Here is a 20,156-nt window from a genome sequence, read left to right on the forward strand (position 1 = left end):
ATCATGACCTGAGCCGAAGGCAGTCGCCCAACCAACGGAGCCACCCAGGTGCCCCACAGTGATTGATTTTCATATGTTGAACAAACCTTGCATTCCTGGGATAAATCCCATTTAGTCATGGATATAATCCTTTTATACATTGCTATTTTCCGTTTGCTAGGATTTTGTTGAGGATTTTTGCATCTAGATTCACAGGAGATACTGGTCAATAGTTTTCCTTTCTTGTGGTGTTTTTCGCCGGCTTTGGTATCATGGTAATACTGGCCTCATAGAAAGAGCTGGGAAATATTCCCTTTTCTTCTATTTTTCAGAAGAGTTTGGGAAGAATTGATGTTAATTCCTAAATGTTTGGTAGAACTTACCAGTGAGGCCATTTGGATGTAGGTTTCTCTTTATGGGAAGGTTTTGATTATTAATTCAATGTTTTTGTTGTTATAGGTCTATTCAAGGTTTCTATTTGTTCTTGAATCAATTTCAGTAGTTTGCATGTTTCTAAGAACTTGTCATCTATGTTAGTTAATTTGTTGGCATACAGTTGTTCATAGTATTCCTTGTAATTCTTTTTATTTCTATAATGTCAGTAGTAATGTCCCGATTTTCATTTCTGATTTTAGTAACTTGATTTCTCTCATTTATGCTTGGTCATTCTAGCTAAAACTTTGTCAACTTTGTTTCAAAGAACAGACTTCTGTTTTCCTTGATTTTCTTTATTGTTTTTCTACTCTCTATTTCATTTACTCCTATTATTCATTAATATGTCCTTCCTTCTGCTTACTTTGGGTTTACTTTGCTCTTTTCCAGTTTTTTAAAGTAGAAGATTAAGTTATTGACTTGAGATTGTTCTTCTTTTCAATATAGACATTTACAGCTATAGATTCGTCTCTAAGCAATGCATTAGCTGTATCCCAACAGTAATTAACCTTAAATAGAAGAATTTCAAGTTTTTTATTATTAAAAATTTTTAAATATAGTTTAAAAATTTTTTAAGAGTGTAACATTCCCAAAAACAATAAAGCTATATTGAAAAATAAAAGTCTGAGGGAATTCTTTTGTAAAATGAATACTCTTCTCTCAATTTTCCATTTTCAAGTTCTGTTTTTTTTAGCAAAGCATAAGTATTTTGATAATTCCCTAAATTACATGAGGAATACATTTGTTTAGGTTTATATATAGGAAAAAAATCAAACAAAATACACATTACTAGAGATGGTCTATGGATGATGATACCACAGGTGAGTCTTCATTTCTCCTACTCCTTTGTATTTAAAAAATGTCTTTATAATGGAAGAATTCAGTTATAAAAATGTAAAATATTTTTCTTAAATAACTTTCCTTGATACCTGATACTTTTCAAACCCTTTGCTCCCTTATTACTAGCAGTGACAGTCATAACATAAACCTGTCTTAAGGAGACAAATTCTTTCATGCTAATGCTGCTGAAGTAGCAATGTGCAGAGATGAAAACATATGACACTTGGTAAGTCCTGATGACTAAGGATGAAAGATACAAAGTTCTCTTTAAAGTAGAGGGGGTTTCAGTCACCTGTCTCTATTCCAGCAACATCAATAAAATGATCTTCTGATGTTGATGCCTGAATTTTCCCATCATGGCTAAAATTGATGGTCCTTACAGGCCAATCTGGCCCATCATACAGGGTGCAAAAAGGACACATTAGAATTCCTAAGGCATAAAGAATTAGAAGAAGGCATCCAGGATGAAATAAAACTAATTACCCAATAAGCAAAGTACTAGCAGATTTGCTTACCTAGAAATGCATTGTACCACACTGACTCATCCACATCCCAGAGGCTGACCAAAGTATCTGCACTTCCTGTAGCAAAATAATTCTCCCTGGATCAAACCACATAGGAAGGGCATTAATGGACTGCATAGGCTTTGGTGCTAGATAGCTGAAAAACAAGACAGACAGCAGTAAAAGGATTGTGACACTAAGAAGATAATAAGAACCCCTGAAGAAAACCAAAGTAAAACAATAGAACAAATACGAAAAACCATAATTCAAGAAAGCTTTACCAAAAAAATAAAAAAAAAAAAGATTTCAAGCTACATATTGAAAGAGCATACCACTTACCTGAGAATGTGAACCCAAAACAACCAACATCAAGACATAAACTAATAAAAATACTAAAGTTTAGGGGCTCCTGGGTGGCTCAGTCAGTTAAGCGACTGACTTGACTTCAGCTCAGGTCATGATCTCAGTGTTGTGAGATCAATTCCCATGTTGAGCCCTGCGTGGGGCTTCACACTGGGCATGGAACCTGCCCAAGATTCTCTCCGTCTCCTTCTGCCCCTCCCCCTGTTCGTGTTCTCTCTCTCTCTCAAAAAAAAAAAATTACTAAACTTTAAAGGAAAGGCCTTTGGGCATCTAGGCAAAAAGAGCAGATGTTTTTGAGGGACAGTATTAAACCACCACCAGAATTTTTGACAGCAACACTTTATGCCCCATATCTATGCAGGAAAAAAAAATTGAGAAACATGTTTAAGATACACAAGGTGAAAAATGTGAGTCAAGGACTTCTATATCCTGCAAAACTTACTTTCAAGTGTAAAGGGCACAAATGAACTTTATTAGCAATAAGGAAGAAATCAGGGTGCCTGGGTGGCTCAGCTGTTAAGTGTCTGCCTTCAGCTCAGGTCATGATCCCAGGGTCCTGGGATCAAGCCCCGCATCAGGCTCCCTGCTCAGTGGGGAGTCTGCTTCTCCCTCTCACACTCCCCTTGCTTGTGTTCCCTCTCTCGCTGTCTCTCTCTCTGTCAAATAAATAAATAAAATCTTTAAAAAAAATAATAAGGAAGAAGCCAGGGACTATGATCCCCATGAGCCCTTCCTGAGGAATCTTATCTGGAACTTAATTTGAGCCTCAATAAGATTAATAATTAAAATAGAATAAAACATGGGGTGCCTGGGTAGTTCAGTCCATTAAGTGTCTGCCTTCGCCTCAGGTCATGATCCTGGGGTCCCAGGATTGAGTCCCACGTTGGGCTCCCTTCCCAGGGGGGAGTCTGCTTCTCCCTCTGCCCCTCACCCAGCTCGTGCTCTCTCTCGCTCACACTCTCTCTAATAAATAAATAAAATCTTTTTAAAAAGATAAAATAGAATAAAACATATTAAATATGTTTAAAGATGTGAGTTCATAATACGTTTTTTAAAAACTATCCAATCATCTTTGGAGGTGAGAGAGAGAAAATTTCTTATCTTGAGAACTGATAAAGAGAAAGAATCAAACATTTATCTAACCTTTCAAAACGAAATGCACCACTGAGTAACCAAATAGGCGGAAACATCTGTTTATAGAAGCATTTCTACAAATAAATTAAAAAGAAATAAAAAAATTATATAGATATAGCATGTCATTATTTTGCAACCCCAAATTAATGATCTAGGTGGTGAGCACTAACAATTGCAAGCATCACACCCGCAAAAAGAGACAACCAGACATTACAAGCCTCTGATAAAAGTAGGTAACACCATCTATAGTTTGCCAAAGGGATTAAAACTAAGCCTGATCAAGCCTCTAGATATAGCTGCCAATGTTCAGAACGCATCTAGGAGAGAGGAGCATGTCCAACCACACCAGAAGTATGGACTCTCTACAGGTCAAATGGTCTGGGTTTTTCAAAAGTAAATTATAAGGAAAATAAAGTGACAGAGGAGAAACTTGTAGATTAAAAGAAGTTGACTTTGCTATCCTAGAGAAAAGGTCAGAGCTATCTCCTTCAAAGATTCACTCAAGATGGTCCTAGTCAGGGATGCCTGAGTGGCTCATTTGGTTAAGCGTCTGCCTTTGGCTCAGGTCATGATCCCAGGTTCCTGGGATCGAGTTCTGCATCAGGCTCCTTGCTCAGTGGGGAGTGAGCTTCTCTCTCTCTCTCCCTCTGTGCTTGCTCGCTCTCTCTCTCTCAAATAAATAAGTAAAATCTTTTTTAAAAGATGGTCTTTAATCAGTAGAAGGGAACTACCATTTATGGATCACAAATATGAGTCCAGCACATTCACCTACAAATTTCCCCTTTAGTCCTTACAATAACTGTCAGATACATTTTTAACCCCATTTTATAGATAGAGAAATGGAAGATAAGAGGGACTAGCCAAAGTGTCAAAGCTATTAAGTGGAAGAGCAAAAATATGTCACGCAGTTTGACCCCAAAACCGCTTAATCTTTTACACAGGCATTAATCATTCACACATCGTATTCAGAATTTTTTTCTATCCACCATGAGCTATACTTTTCTTTATTCAATAAATTTTTTTAAAGATTTTATTTATTTATTTGACAGAGAGAGACACAGAGAGGGAACACAAGCAGGGGGAGTGGGAGAGGGAGAAGCAGGCTTCCCGCTGAGCAGGGAGCCTGATGCAGGGTTTGATCCCAGGACCCTGGGATCGTGACCTGAGCCGAAGGCAGACGCTTAACGACTGAGCCACCCAGGTGCCCCTATTCAATAATTTTTTTAAAGTAGGCTCTACAACCAACATGGGCCTTGAACTTATGACCCCGAGATCAAGAGTCACATGCTCTACAACTAAGCCAGCCAGGCACCCCTCTTTATTCAGTAATTTTTAAATGGACTCATTTCTTTTACTTAAATAAATTTAGCTAATCTTAAGTAATAAATTCAGTGACTCGGGTATATATTTTTTAGTAACCTTGAAAATACACCCCCAATCTAACAGCATTTGTCACACACTCCTCTATCTCTTCTCAGTCCTACCTTCTTATTCACCCCAACCTTCTCCTCACCACAGTCTCTACCCCTCCCCTCTCCCCATCCCTACACCCTCTCTCTCCTTACTCCTCCTACTCCCCCCTTCTCATTCCCACCCCCTCCTCACCCCACCCTCTTCTGCACCATCATTCTCTCCTCATCACCACACTACACTTCTCCATCACCCTTCTCCCTGGCCTAGGCTGAGCCCTGACAGCTCCCCCAAAAGGTCCTTGTCCCCCAAGAAGACACAGACCATTTTGTTCAAGGACTCCAAGGCAAGGCAGGGTCAGTGGCAGCATACACCCTATGCCAGGAACTCTTATGTCTTGCTGTGGATGCAGAACAGCTCAGAATCTTGAGCACTTAGCAGGACAGGCTTGAGATCACTGAGTTCCAGGGGGCCACTGAATCTGGACTGCTCTGGCCCAGAGATAGGACCCCATTGCTGCCAGGACCACCACAAGGAGCACCTCGTCAACAAAATCACTGTGGACCATGGCCTGTTCTCTGGCTGCTTCCATGTGAATGCATGTGCCCAGAAGTGAGGCAGAGGACTACAAAGCCACACTGTGTCCCCAACACACTGAAAATCCCAGCATGCAGCACATGCTCATCTTTGTCCTTTCAAACAATGATTTTGCCTTAAAAAAATTTTTTTGAAAGAGGGAAGCAAACCATAAGAGACTCTTAACAGTAGAGAACAAACTGAGGGTTGATGGAGGGGGGTGGGTGGGGGATGGCCTATATGGGTAATGGCACTTGTTATGATGAGCACTGGATGTTATAGTAAGTGATGAATCACTGAACTCTCTCCTGAAACCAATATTACACTACATGTTAAGTAACTAGAATTTAAATAAAAATTTGGAAACAAACAAATAAATCACTCATCTATTCAAGAAAAAAGTGGCATAATTTCTTTTATTTAGATATAATTCATATAACATAAAATTCACGCTCTAAAGTATATAATTCAGGGCTTTTAATATGTTCAAAAAGTTGTACAGCCATCATGACTACCTAATTTCAGAACACTTTCAGAAATCACCCCAAGTAACCTTTTACCTATACAGTCACTCCTCATTCCCTCCTCCCAGCAACTACTAATCTACTTTCTATCTCTGTGGATTTGCCTTATCTGGACATTTCATATAAATGGAATCACATAACATGTAGCCTTCCTTCACCTAACATAATGTTTTCAAGATTCATCAATGTTATAGCAGGTATCAGTACTTATTCCCTTTCATGGCTAAGTTATATTCCATTGTATTCCATGGATATTCCACATTTTGTTTATCTAATCATCAGTTGATGGACATTTGAGTTGTTTTCACTTTTTGACTATCATAAATAATGCTACTATGAGCATTCATTTTTCTGGGAACATATGTTCAGTTGCATATTTGTAAATATTTTCTTCCATTCTACAGGTTTTCTTTTCATTTTCAAGTAATTATTATTATTATTATTATTATTAAAGATTTTATTTATTTATTTGGCAGAGAGAGACACAGCAAGAGAGGGAACACAACAAGCAGAGGGAGTGGGAGAGGGAGAAGCAGGCCTCCCACTGAGGAGGGAGCCCAATGCGGGACTCGATCCCAGGACCCTGGGATCATGACCTGAGCCGAAGGCAGACGCTTAACGACTGACTGAGCTACCCAGGCGCCCCTCTTTTCATTTTCTTACTTGTGTCTTCTGAAACACAAATGTTGCTCCAATTGGTTTTTCTGGATATTATACCCTTATCAGATATAAATGAAGTCCAACATATCTAGTTTTCTTTAGTTGTTTGTGCTTTTAGTGTCATACCTAATAAGCCTAATCCAAGGTCATGAAGATATTTTCTTCTAAGAGTTATATAGTTTTAGCTATTACATCTAGGTCTTTGATCCATTTTGAGTTAATTTTTGTGTATGGTGTGAGATAGGGGTCCAAATCCATTCTTTTGCATGTGAATATCCGGTAAACACATTAAAATCAGTTACATCTTGGGGCACCTGGCTGGCTCAGTCAGTAGAGCATGCAACTCTTCATCTCAGGGTTGTGAGTTCGAGCCCCATGTTGGGTGTAGAGGTTACTTTAAAAAAAAAATAGGGGCGCCTGGGTGGCTCAGTCGTTAAGCGTCTGCCTTCGGCTCAGGTCATGACCCCAGAGTCCTGGGATTGAGCCCCACATCCGGCTCCCTGCTCCACGGGGAGCCTGCTTCTCCCTCTCCCATTCCCCTTGCTGTGTTCCCTCTCTCACTGTGTCTCTCTCTGTCAAATAAATAAAATCTTTAAAAATAAATAAATAAATAAAAATTAAAAAAAAATAAAATCAGTTATATCTTATATATTGGCAATAAAGAACTGGAAAATAAAAATTTTTAAATATCATTACAAAAGCTCACTGAAATGAAATAATTAAGTATGAACCAACAAAACATGTTCAAGATAAAACTACAAAATGCTGATAAAAAAATTTAAAAACTTACATAAATGAAGAGGCATACCATGTTCATGAATTGCAAAACTGAACATAATAAAGATATCAATTCTCCCAAATTGACCTATAAATTTAACAGATTTCCAATTAAAATCCCAGCAGGAATTTTTTCTGTAGATATAGACAAGTGATTCTAAAATTTAAATGGAAAGGCAAAGGAACCAGAAAAAGAACAAAATAATTTTAAAAAACAAGTATAAAGTTGGAAGAATCACATTATCCAATTTTAAGACTGATGATATAGCTACTGTAATCAAGACAGAATTGTACTGGCAAAGGAGTACACACATATAGAATCATCCAATATATGGCCTTTCATGTAGCATATTTTCAGAAGTAGACCCACACAAATATGGCCAGCTGATTTTTGACAAAGACACAAAAGATATTAACGATGAAATGATAGTTTTTTTCAACAAATGGCATTAGAACAATTGGACATCCATATATATATAAAAAAAAAGAGTATCAACCTACACCTTACACCTTATACTAAACTAACTCAAAATGGATCATAGACCTAAAACCATACAACTTTCAGAATAAAACATAGGAGGAAGTCTTCATGATGTGGAATTAAACACATAATTCTTGGTGATGACTCCAAAAACACAATTCACAAAAGAAAAAGTTGACAAATTGGACTTATTAAAATTAAAAGCATTGGGACGCCTGGGTGGCTCAGTCGTTAAGTGTCTGCCTTCGGCTCAGGTCATGATCCCAGGGTCCTGGGATCGAGCCCCACGTCGGGCTCCCTGCTCTGTGGGAAGCCCGCTTCTCCCTCTCCCACTCCCCCTGCTGTGTTCCCTCTTTTGCTGTGTCTCTCTCTGTCAAATAAATAAATAAAATCTTTTTAAAAAAATTAAATTAAATTAAATTAAAAGCATTTGTTTTGTAAAAATACTGTTTAAAAATTAAAAGACAAGCTACAGACTCAGAGAAAGTATTTGCAAATAACATACTCAAAAAGGATGGGCTTATGCCCAGAATATATAAAGAACTCCCAAGACAAAGCAAAAAGAAAACAACTCTATTTAAACATGGGCAAAAGACTTGAATACACACTTCACTAAATAGGATATACAAATAGAAAATAAGCACATGAAAAAATACTCAACATTATATGCCATTAAGGGAAACATGATTTAAAACCATGATGTTTCATTGCACATCTATTTGAATGACTAAAATAAAAAATACTTATAATAATTCCAAGTGCTGACAAGGATGCAGAGCAGAGCAAGTCAAACCCTCATACACTGCTGGTGGGAATACAAAATAATAGTCACTCTAGAAAACAGTTTGGCAGTTTCTTATAAATCTAAAAATACTCTAACCATATGAATCCCACTCTTGGGTATTTACCCTAGAGAAATGAAAACTAATGTTTACAAAAAGAGCTTATGGCAGCTCTATTCATAATTGCCCAAACTAAAAACAACCCAAATGTCCTTCAATTAGGTGAATGAATAAACTGGTACATCCATCCAATGGAATATTACTCAACATGTATCAATAGTGCCTGGATGAATCTCAAAAGATATGCTATTCGAAAGCCCATCTCAAAAGGTTATAAACAATATGATTCTATTCATATGACATATGTGATAAGACAAACTACTGATGGATATCAGTTCAGTGGTTGCTAGGTTGGCCCCAGGGAGGTTATCTCCATAAAGAGGTCCATAATGGAGTGTTTTGAGGTATGTGTTAGTTTCCTAGGGCTGACATAAATAACAAAGTACCACAAAATTGGTTGTCTTAAAGCAACCAGAATTTAATCTCTCACAGTTCTAGAGGTTAGAAGTCTGAAATCAAGGTATTGGCAGGACGATGCTCCTTCTGAAACCTCTAGAAAAGGACCTTACTTATCTCTTCCAGCTTCTAGCAGCCTCATCTTTACATTCCTTGGCTTGTGACAGCATAACTCCAATCTCTGCTTCTATCTTCACATGGCTTTTACCCTGTGTGTGCCTCTAAATCCGCATGGTATTTTCCTCCTTTTTAAAAGACACTGGTGGCTAGAATGGCTAAAATTAACAAGACAGGGAACAACAAATGTTGGCGAGGATGTGGAGAAAGGGGAACCCTCTTACACTGTTGGTGGGAATGCAAGCTGATATAGCCACTTTGGAAAACAGTACAGAGGTTCCTCAAGAAGTTAAAATAGAGCTACCCTACAACCCAGCAATTGTACTACTGGGTATTCACCCCAAAGATACAGACGTACTGAAAAGAAGGGCACATGCATCCCAATGTTCATAGCAACAATGTTCACAATAGCCAAAATGTGGAAGGAGATGAGATGTCCTTCAACAGATGAATGGATAAAGAAGATGTAATTCATATATACAATGGAATATTACTCAGCCATCGGAAAGGATGAACACCTCCATTTTTATCAACATTGATGGAACTGGAGGGTATTATGCTAAGTGAAATAAGTCAAGCAGAGAAAGACAATTATTATATGGTTTCAGTCATATGTGGTATATAAGGAATAGCACAGAGGACCATAGGGGAAAGGAGGGAAAACTGAATGGGAAGAAGTCAGAGAGGGAGACAAACCATGAGAGACTCTTGACTCTGGGAAACAAACTAAGGGTTGGGGAAGGGGAGGTGGGTGGGGGATGGGGTAACTGGGTGATGGGCATTAAGGAGGGCACGTGATCTGATGAGCACTGGGTGTTATATGCAACTAATGAATCACTGAAAACTACATCAAAAACTAATGATGTCCTATATGTTGGCTAATTGAATTTAAATAAAAATAAATAAATGAATGAATGAATGAATGAATGAATGAATAAATAAATAAATAAATAAAATAAAAGACACTGGCAATGCCTAGGTGGCTCAGTCAGCTGGGGACTGACTCTTGGTTTCAGCTCAGGTCATGATCTCGGGGTCCTAGGATCAAGCCCTGTGTCAGGCTCTGTGCTCAGCGGGGAGTCTGCTTGATATTCTCTCTCTCCCTCTGCCCCTCCCTCCGTCCCATGCACGCGCGCGCTCATGCACGCACAAACTCCCTCTCTTTCTCTAAAATAAATAAATCTTTAAAAAGATAAAAAAGACACTGGGGCGCCTGGGTGGCACAGTCAGTTGAGCACCCGAATTTTGATTTTGGCTCAGGTCATGATCTCAGGGTCATGGGATCAAGTCCGATGCCAGGCTCTGCACTCAGCATGGAGTCTGCTTGTCCCTCTCCCTCTGCTCCCCGCCTCCTTGCAACCCCGCTCTCTCTCAAATAAATAAATAAAATCTTTAAAAGACACAAGTTATATTGGATTAGAGCCCACCCTAATGGCCTTATCTTCACTTGATTACATCTCCAAAGACTATCCAAATAAGGTTACAGTCACAAGTACCGGAGGTTAGGACTTACATATCTTTGCTGGCGGGGGGGATGGGGTGGTGGGAAGGATATAATTCAACCTATAAAAAAGTGATAGAACTATTCTGATTCTGATTACAATGTTGGTTTCAGTAATCTGTTTGTGTATTAAAACTGATAGAATTATACATTTTAGAAAGCTACTATAAATTCAAACACAAAGCAAAAAGAGGAAAAGCACAGGTATAGGGATGTCAACTTTCATTTTGCCAAGTAAAGGACATTTAAAATATATATACTGCCACCATTTACTATTCTCATCATTTTGTTGAGGAAAGGATTGATGAATACCAAAAGGTAAGAACAACATAACCTCGGGGCGCCTGGGTGGCTCAGTCGTTAAGCGTCTGCCTTCGGCTCGGGTCATGATCCCAGAGTCCTGGGATCGAGTCCCACATCGGGCTCCCTGCTCAGCGGGGAGCCTGCTTCTCCCTCTCCCACCCCCCCTGCTTGTGTTCCTGCTCTCGCTGTCTCTCTCTCTGTCAAATAAATAAATAAAATCTTTAAAAAAAAAAAAAAAAAAAAAAAAAAAGAACAACATAACCTCAAAATAGCAGCAGTTTGTTCATTACAATAAATTTAGAGTAAAGATCAATTCATTACAAACAAGAGAGCATTATTGGCCAAATACATAATATAAAAACTGAAAGAATTGAAGGTAGGTAGAAATAGACAGGTGAACCAGTATAGTTGGAGACTTTGATACTCCACTTTGAATAATAGACAGAACAAATAGATGGAAGATCAACAGAGAAATAGAAGACTTGAACAACACTATATGATAATATATCTAACAGATATCCATAGAGAACACTTCATCCAAAGCAGAATACATAATCTTCTCAAGTGCACATGGTACATTATCCAGGATAAAACATATGTTAGACCATAAAACAAGTCTCAACAAATTTAAAAGGACTGAAATCATACAAAGTATGTTCTTTGAATTCAATGGAATAAAATTAAAAGTAACAGGAAAAAAATTGGGAACAAACATGTGAAAATTAACACACTCCTTAAAAAAATCAATGGGTGAAAGAAGAAATCACAGGGAAATTAGAAAATACTTAGCTATAAATGAAAACAAAACACAACATACCAAAATCTATGAGATGTGGTTAAGGCACTGCTTACAGGATTTATATGGCTATAAATATATATATCTAAAAATAAGGAAAATCTCAAATCAATAACCTAACTTCCTACCTTAAAATACTACAAAAAGAAGAGCAAACTAAACCTAAGGAAAGCAGAAGGAAATAAATAATAATTACAGCAAAAAATAAATGAAATAGAGAATAAGAAACAATAGAGCAAATCAATGAAACCAAAAGTTCTTTCTTTGCAAAGACCAACAGAATTGACAAGTAAAGCTAGCTTGACCAAGAAAAAAGAGAAAGGCAATCCAAATTACTAAAATCGGGTATGCAAGAGGGGACATTACTACTGACCTTACAAAAATGAAGTGAATTATAGGAAATACTATGTATGTCAACAAATTAGACAACCTAAATGAAACCAGATGGACAAATTCCTAGAAAGACAAAAACTACCAAAACTGACTCAAGAAGAAATAGAATAGGAGCAACCCAAATGTCTATCATTGAGGAATGGATAAACAAAATGTGGTATATCAATATAATGGGGAATATCATTTAGTCATAAAAAGGAGTAAAGTACTGATACATGCTACAACATGGATGACCCCTGAAAACATAATATTAACTGAAAAAAGCCAGACACAAAAGGTCACATATTATGTAATTCCACTTATATGAAATGTCCACAATAGACCAATCCATAGAGACAGAAAATAGATTAGTGGCTGGTGGGGGGAGGGAGGGAATGGGGCGTGACTACTAATAGGTACAGAGTTTCTTTTAGGGGTGATGAAAATATTCTGGGAGATAGTAGTGATGGTGCGCTACTCTGTAAATATAGTAAAGAATGCTGAATTGTACACTTTAAAAGGGAGGATTTTGTAGTCTTTGAATTATATTCCAACTTTCAAGAAGGATGTTAAAACCAACGGGCAAAATATGAATATGAATTATATACCAGATGGTAATATTGTGTCAATGTTAATTTTCCTGAGTTTGATCATTACAATGTGGTTATAGAAGAAAATGTTCTTCTTTTTAGGAGAAACACACTGAAATATTTAGAGGTAAAGGGTCATAATATCTATAACTAATTCTCAAATGCTTCAACAAAAATAATAATAATAAAATGGAATGAGTCAATGAGGCAATTAATAGTTTACAAAATATTGATTGGTGACTCTAGGTGAGAGCTCATTGCTCCATTCTTGCAAATTATGGCACCATTCTTACAACTTTGAAAGTTTTTCAAAATACAAAAGTATTGTTTAATGAAAAAGGTCTAGCAAGGGGCACCTGGGTGGCTCAGTCGTTAAGCGTCTGCCTTTGGCTTGGGTCGTGATCCCAGGGTCCTGGGATCGAGCCCCGCATCGGGCTCCCTGCTCCGTGGGGGGCCTGCTTCTCCCACTCCCACTCCCCCTGCTTGTGTGCCCTCTCTCGCTGTGTGTCTTTCTGTCAAATAAATAAATAAAATCTTTAAAAAAAAAAAAGGTCTAGGAAATTCAGAAGGGCTTAATCAATATTCTGAACTTATGTAAAAGTCACATGGAAATGTCCAGGCAACATTCCATCTGTATTTGTCAATACTTTTTCATTTGTAAGTGACAGAAACCCATTTCCAACTGATTCATCACAAAAGGGTATTTTTAGCTCGTGGAATTGTAAAGTTCAGGAATGGGACCTGTCAGGCATGACTGGATCCACACGTTCAAATGACATCCTCAGGAATTAGTCTCGCTCTCTATCTCTGTTCTCTGCTTTCTTCCATATTTGTCTCATTATCAAGCAGTTTTGCCATTCCTGGTGAAAAGATGGTTGTCACCAAGTTTAGGTTTATATTCTATCCTCTCAGCAACTCCAGTAAAAAAAATAAATAAAAAGCATGCTTGTTTAACAGATCCAGCCAATGTTTCACTGACTCTGACTGGCCCTCCTTAGATTATCTATAAAAGTCATTGAAGGAAAAGAGATGCAAAATTGTCTGCTTTTTTAAATAGGCAAAATAGATTAAAGTAAAACAGAAGCATGTTGCATAAAAGTAGTCTCCCTTCCTCTCCTGTTACCCAGTTCATCAGTTTTTCCCAGAGACAACATTGCTACCAAGCTTCTGGCAACCTTCCCAAGAAATTCTTTTACTACACGGTCACATATGTGTGGTGCATGCATGCACACACTCACGCACACATGCACACACATACAGATGGTGGGATACTGTACACACTGTGCTCTATCTCACTTTTTTCATAATATAATAAATCCTGGAAGTTGTTTCCTTTCACCACATATAGATCTGCTTCCTGTTTTTAATGGATGCATACTTTCACAAAACATGAATACACTATAAAAATCTTTTTCATTTCATTCAACAAACTCTCATAACAGATATCAGATATTCAACATCTTGTAAGTAGAGTTTGGATTATTTTTCTCTGATATCATGAAATTGCCCTATTTTTCTTTTTTTTTTTTTAAGATTGTATATATTTATTTGACAGAGAGACAGAGAGCACAAGCAGGGGGAGCGGCAGGCAGGCAGAGAGGGAGAAGCAGTCTCCCCGCTGAGCAGGGAGCCCGATGTGGGGCTTGATCCCAGGACCCTAGGATCATGACCTGAGCTGACACTTACCAACTGAGCCACCCAGGCGACCTTGCCCTATTTTTCTGCCATCCGATACTCTTTTAAGCTATTCCTGCAGGTTATCCTTATATGATTTGAGACTGTCCCATCCAGAAAAATCTCTTGGTCCTGCAAATGTATATATTCCACAACCCATTCACTTGTAGGAATCATTTCTAAAGGTGTTCAGTATTCACAGACTTGGCTGAAGATGGAAAGTTGGTCAATTTCTCCATACTGTTCTCTAAGTAATTTGTTTCTATTCTCATTTCATAAAGAAGGCAATTACTTTATGTTTGAATTAAAATGATACACATTGAAATGGTACCATAGTTAAAATATTAATAAAATCTCACTATATGCAGAAAATATAAGCAATGCAATCCCCACCTCACCTCCAATTTAAAACATCTGCCAAGAATTACATAATTTCAAAACTAGCAGTCCAGGTCAATTGCATACTGTGCTTATGTAGTTGCCAAATTGGGCATCCTTCAGCTGGCAAAAAGAAAAACTATAGCTTTTATGTGCTTTGGAAAATTTCCCCAAGTTAAATTTTCACTTGTCCACTTTACATTCACTTGTTACTGTAATGTAATATCATCTCTATGTTCCATAACAGTGTCCTTTAAATACTTTGTTAGGTAATAATTCTGATTACAGAGCTATGAAAGGTGGCCCCCAAATGTGAGAGATGATAAAAAAAACCTTAAGAGGAAGACCAATCATCATAATATACCATACTGACAATTTAGAAGAGTACACTCTGCTAAAGAATATAAATCATGCTAAGAAATTTTTAGAAATCAGCATTAAAACAAAAACAAGTGACATCAGTTATTAATTTAGAAATGGACAAATCTGAATTATGTAAAAGTTTTAGAACTATGTCCCCCTCATAAAAAGAACTGGCCTTGAAATTCCTTCAAAATTTTCATCTCTGGTATGGGTCTTAATAGCTGTGAGACACCTGGCAAGCAACTTAACCTCCCAGAGCCTTAGTTTTCTCATTGGGAAATGGGGATGATATAATAGGATTTGGTTCATGGAGCTCTCCTGAGAATTACATGAGATAATTCACATAAAGTGCTTTTTGAAGTGATTGTTACAGAATAATAAAAAAAAAAGAATAAATAATCAAGAAAGGCTCACAGTAACAGTAGTGGTAGTTTTGTTGTGGTTTATTTCAAAACATTGGTTGGATTATTGCTCCCTCAGACCTGATATAGCTGCCTTATCTAGGAGCTAAAACCACCAGTTTCAATAAAAATCAGAATAGGGGTTTTCTATTGAGAGAAGAGGGTTGAGGACTGACTATAATGAGGCATAAAGGAACTTTCTGGGGCAATGGAAATCTGTATCTTTACTGGGGTGTTGGTTGTCAAATTTCATTGAATTATACCCTTAAGATTAACACATTTCACTGCATGGAAACTTTCAATTCAATTTTTAAAAATTAGCATTTTAAGTCAATGACTGCCCTATTGTGGGAACAAAGGTACCACTTCTTAGTGTTTAGCAGGTAAGAGACAAATTATTTTTGAGGCCATGCAAACAGGGAAAACTGGTTTTTCTTCCTGGCCTAAGACTACAAAGTCCCACAGATGGGAGAGCAGTAGAAAACAAATAAAATTAGAAGCAATGTAGTAGCTTCAAGCTCCACACCAGCTTCCCTATATCTAGGTTTATGGCAGAGAGAGAAGGCAATGAAGTGCCAATTGATATCTGGGGGACCCAAGAATAAGACATGTGTACCACCTCCTGTCTGGCATTTCAGAGTAGTACCCCACAGATGTCCCCTGTACCAGTGGACAGGGGCATGCAGTAAAAAGGACAGGATGCTACATCTGGGCAAGGAGTCAGGGAGACTGCTCAGGTCTCTAGAGGCTCCCAGACTGGTCAAGGCAGAGATGACAACAACAACAGTAACAAAACATTTGAAGGCTTCCTATGTTCCAAGTAGTTTTCTAAGTGCTTTATATGTATGTATCTCAGTTAATCCTCTCAGAAATCCTATGTAAGTAGATACTATTATTATTCCCTTTTTACTGATCAAGAAAGCAAGGCCAGGATGGCAAAGAAGTTAGATCAAGGATGTATAGCTAATAACTGGTAAAATTTGGCTGCGTGTATGCAGATCCCTCTATCCTCCAACTTTTCTTTTCAAAATTGTTTTTGCTATTCTAAGTCATATTAGAATCAGCTTGTCATTCTGCAAAAAAAAAAAAAAAAGCCTGCCAGGATTAGGGTTGCATTGATTCTATAAAACAATTTGAAGAGAATTGACATCGTAATAGTATTGAATCTTTGAATTCATGAATATAGTGTATTTCTCCATTTATTTATGTCTTCTTTAATTTCTCCGAAATTTTACACTGTAAACAGTGTTTTCAGTATACAGGTCTTGCACATATTTTGTTAAATTTAACCCTTAGTATTTCATATCTATTGATGTCACTATACATGATTTTTTTACTTTTTCAATTTCAATCATTTATTGCTACTATATAAAAATACAATTAAATGCTCTTTATTGAGATATATTTCACATACCATAAAATTTGCCCTTTTAATAGAATATAGCTCAGTGCTTTTAGTATATTCACAAGGTTGTGCAATCATCACCACTATCTAATTCCGTAACATCTTCATCACCCCAAAGAGAAACTCCAGCCATTAGCAGTTGTTCCCCATTTCCCCCTCTCCCAGCCCCTGGCAACCACTAGTCTGTTTCTATTTCTATGGATTTATCTGTAGAATTAATTTTTATGTATTGACTTTATATCACGAGACCTTGCTAAACCCATTTATTATTTCTAGAGTTTTTGTAGATTTCTCTGGATTTTCTACATATATGTTCATGTTGTCTGAGTTTCTACAGACAACAGCCAGACCATATATAACAACAGAACTCTGACCCGCAACCCCTGCAGCAACCACGCTAGGAAGCCAAATTACAACCTCTGAAGCAATCAACCCAGAATAGTCAGAACTTGATCAGTGACTGCCAGCGTGCCTATTTTTTGACACTGTTTCCAACTCAAGACCAATCAGAAAAACACAAACATGCTCCCCAAACCATCACATAAGATGCCACTTCTAGTTAACCCACCTCTAGCTTCCCTATGATAATAACCTCCAATCAGTACAGACTTGAAGCTTTCCCTTTTAACTATAGGCTTTCCTGCCCCCCTACCTGACTGAGTCTCTGCCAAAGGCAAGTGTTAGTGGCTATCTGCTATAACAAACTCTGCATAAATCGCCTATTTTCACTTGGGTGCTCTTCATTTGTGAATAAAGACAGTTTTACTTCTTTCTTTCCAATCTGTGACCCTTTTATTTTTTGCCTCACCTTATTACCCTGGATAGGACCTCAAGTATAATGCTTAATAAAAGTGGTGAAAGCAGACATCCCTAGCTTGTTCCTCATCTTGAAATATTAAGGTATTTTTAACGAAATTAAACTGCTATAGTATTTAGACTTCTTTGGATATATTTAGAAGTATGGGATAATAGTTTTATTTTTAAATATCAATATATGCAGTGTGTTAATAAATCTTTTATAACCATTTAAACTTACGACGAAAAAGTTTAAATGTCAATTAAAAATTGGGCAAGGAGTTACTTAGATGTCCGAAATTCTTTTATAGGGCAATGAGCAAAGCTTGAAGCAGGCTTCAGCGGAGGCCATCACTGAATCTGGGGGAGTGACACTGCCCAAGTTTGTCAGCAGAGACTGACCGAGAGGTCTGGGGTCCAACTGGGACCAGCAAGGAGTTGTCTACCGTTATACAGAATGAGGGTGCAGAGTCAGAAATTAAAGAGGTATTAAAAATAAATAAAATGATACTTTATGCACACCTGAGATTGTGACTGAAATTTAAATTCACATTATAATTATAATAATTATTATGATAATTAGAGAGCATGGAGCCTTCTACAACAGATGCTGTGTTTTGAAAACCTCCCGCTGCTGGGGAAAATTACAAATAAGAAAGAACCCTTCCTTAGTTGGCACAATTCCTTCTCTCCCTGGGCATTACCTTACTAACTAGAACTGAAGAATCATATTTGCAATGCTAATACCTGGCCCTGGGGAAGGCCCACAGTTACCCATCTGGCCTATTTACAATTCCTAACTTCCCAAACAAAAAACTGCCCAAGTGTCAGCAGCAGTTCCCAGTAACCAAAAAGCAAGGGTCTCCCAAAGAGAAGAGCAACCACTGCGGGCTGGCATCAACTTAGATGGGAGTCATGTCTGCCCACCAGTTGCAGAGATCCATCTGAAGAAATAGCCAGGGACAAGGCAGGAAAAGTGCCCAGCCCTCATCTTCCCTGAGGAAAACATATCTTACCAAAACAAGCCACATTCTGCACATTTGGAGTACTAGGTAGAGTCCCCCAGTCCCCAGGGAGCTGGAGTAGGGATTTGGAACAAAATCCAAGAACCCTCAGATCCCCAGGGGATCCAGATCCTGGAACTGCGCAAGTATGGAATTGGGCCAGAGGGGTTCCTGTTCAGTTTTAACCACTGACTCTTTCAGCATCTTAGTCCTTTCCCTGGTAGGAGGCATCTCAGACTGCATTTCCTACCCTAATGAAAAGCAGGATTAAAAGCGGGGAGATGGGGAGCTATACCCCCTAATGAACTCTGCACTGGCTCCTGATTAGGCTGAGTGGTCTGCAAACAACTGGAGGTTCATTACTGACAATAGAAATGGCACTGGAATTTGTCAGGACAAGAGCAGATGGGCTTTTCGTGAACTAGTAATACCAGCACTAACAATAAGACTCAGTTAAATAAACAAATAGTGTGATACAAATAATTTCAGCAAGGTCACAGGTTATAAGATCAATATGTAAGAATCAATGGTTTTTCTACTTAGTAACAATGAACAATCTGAAAATGAAATAAAGAAAATAATTCCAGGGACACCTGGGTGGCTCAGTCGGTTAAGCATCTGCTTTCAGCTCAGGTCATAATCCCAGGGTCCCACATCAGGCCCCTTGCTCAGCGGGGAGGCTGATTCTCCCTCTGCCACTCCCCCTGCTTGTGCTCTCTCTCTCTCTGACAAATATATAAAAATAATAAAATCTTAAAAAAAATTTTATAAAAAGAAAAGAATTCCATTCACAATAGTATCAATAAGATAAAATGCTTAGGGAATAAATTTAGCAAAAGAAATGTAAGACTTATACACTGAAAACTACAAAATATTGCTAAGAGAAATTAAAGAAGATTTAAATAAATGGAGAGACATTCCATGTTCATGGATTGGAAGACCCAATCTTCTTAAAATGGCAATTCTCCCTCAGATTGATATATAGATTTGATACAATCCTATCAAAATCTCAGCTGCTGTTTTTGTAGAAGCTGACAAGATGATCCTAAAATTGATATAAAAATTCAAAAGACCTAGCATAGTCAAAACAATTTTAAAAAAGAACAAAGTTGAAGGGTTTACAGTTCCCAATTTCAAAATGAATTCTAAATCTATGGAAATTGAGATGGTATACTGTCAAAAAGATAAACATATAGGTAAGGGAAACAGAGTTGAGAGTCCAAAAATAAACTCTAACATTTATGCTCAGTTGATTTTCAACAAAGGTGCCAGAACAATTCAATAGGGGAAGAATTTTATTTTCAACAATAATGCTGGGGCACTTGAATATCCACATGCAAAAAGATGAATTTAGGTCCTTATATTATACACCTGAAACTAATATAACACTGTATGTTAAATAACTGGAATTTAAATAAAAACTTAAAAAAAAAAAGAATTTGAGGGCTTCATTCAAAGACTGATGGGAGACCATTAAAGA

General features: G+C 37.6%; 1 long non-coding RNA gene across 2 annotated transcripts in view; it reads right to left on the reverse strand.

Annotated features, from left to right (window-relative positions):
• The window catches only part of LOC118550540 (uncharacterized), a 56,291-nt gene that overhangs the window by 17,489 nt on the left and 18,646 nt on the right, over positions 1-20,156 (reverse strand). The window contains exon 3 of one of the 2 annotated variants that reach the window (XR_004924615.2): positions 1,767-1,852. This is a non-coding gene — a long non-coding RNA (uncharacterized LOC118550540). Of the gene's footprint in view, positions 1-1,766; positions 1,912-20,156 lie in introns of both variants that reach the window. The other variant, XR_004924614.2, reaches the window with a different exon arrangement.

The sequence above is a fragment of the Halichoerus grypus genome, chromosome 2 (genome assembly GCF_964656455.1).
Source record: "Halichoerus grypus chromosome 2, mHalGry1.hap1.1, whole genome shotgun sequence".
Classification (NCBI taxonomy): Eukaryota; Metazoa; Chordata; class Mammalia; order Carnivora; family Phocidae; genus Halichoerus; species Halichoerus grypus.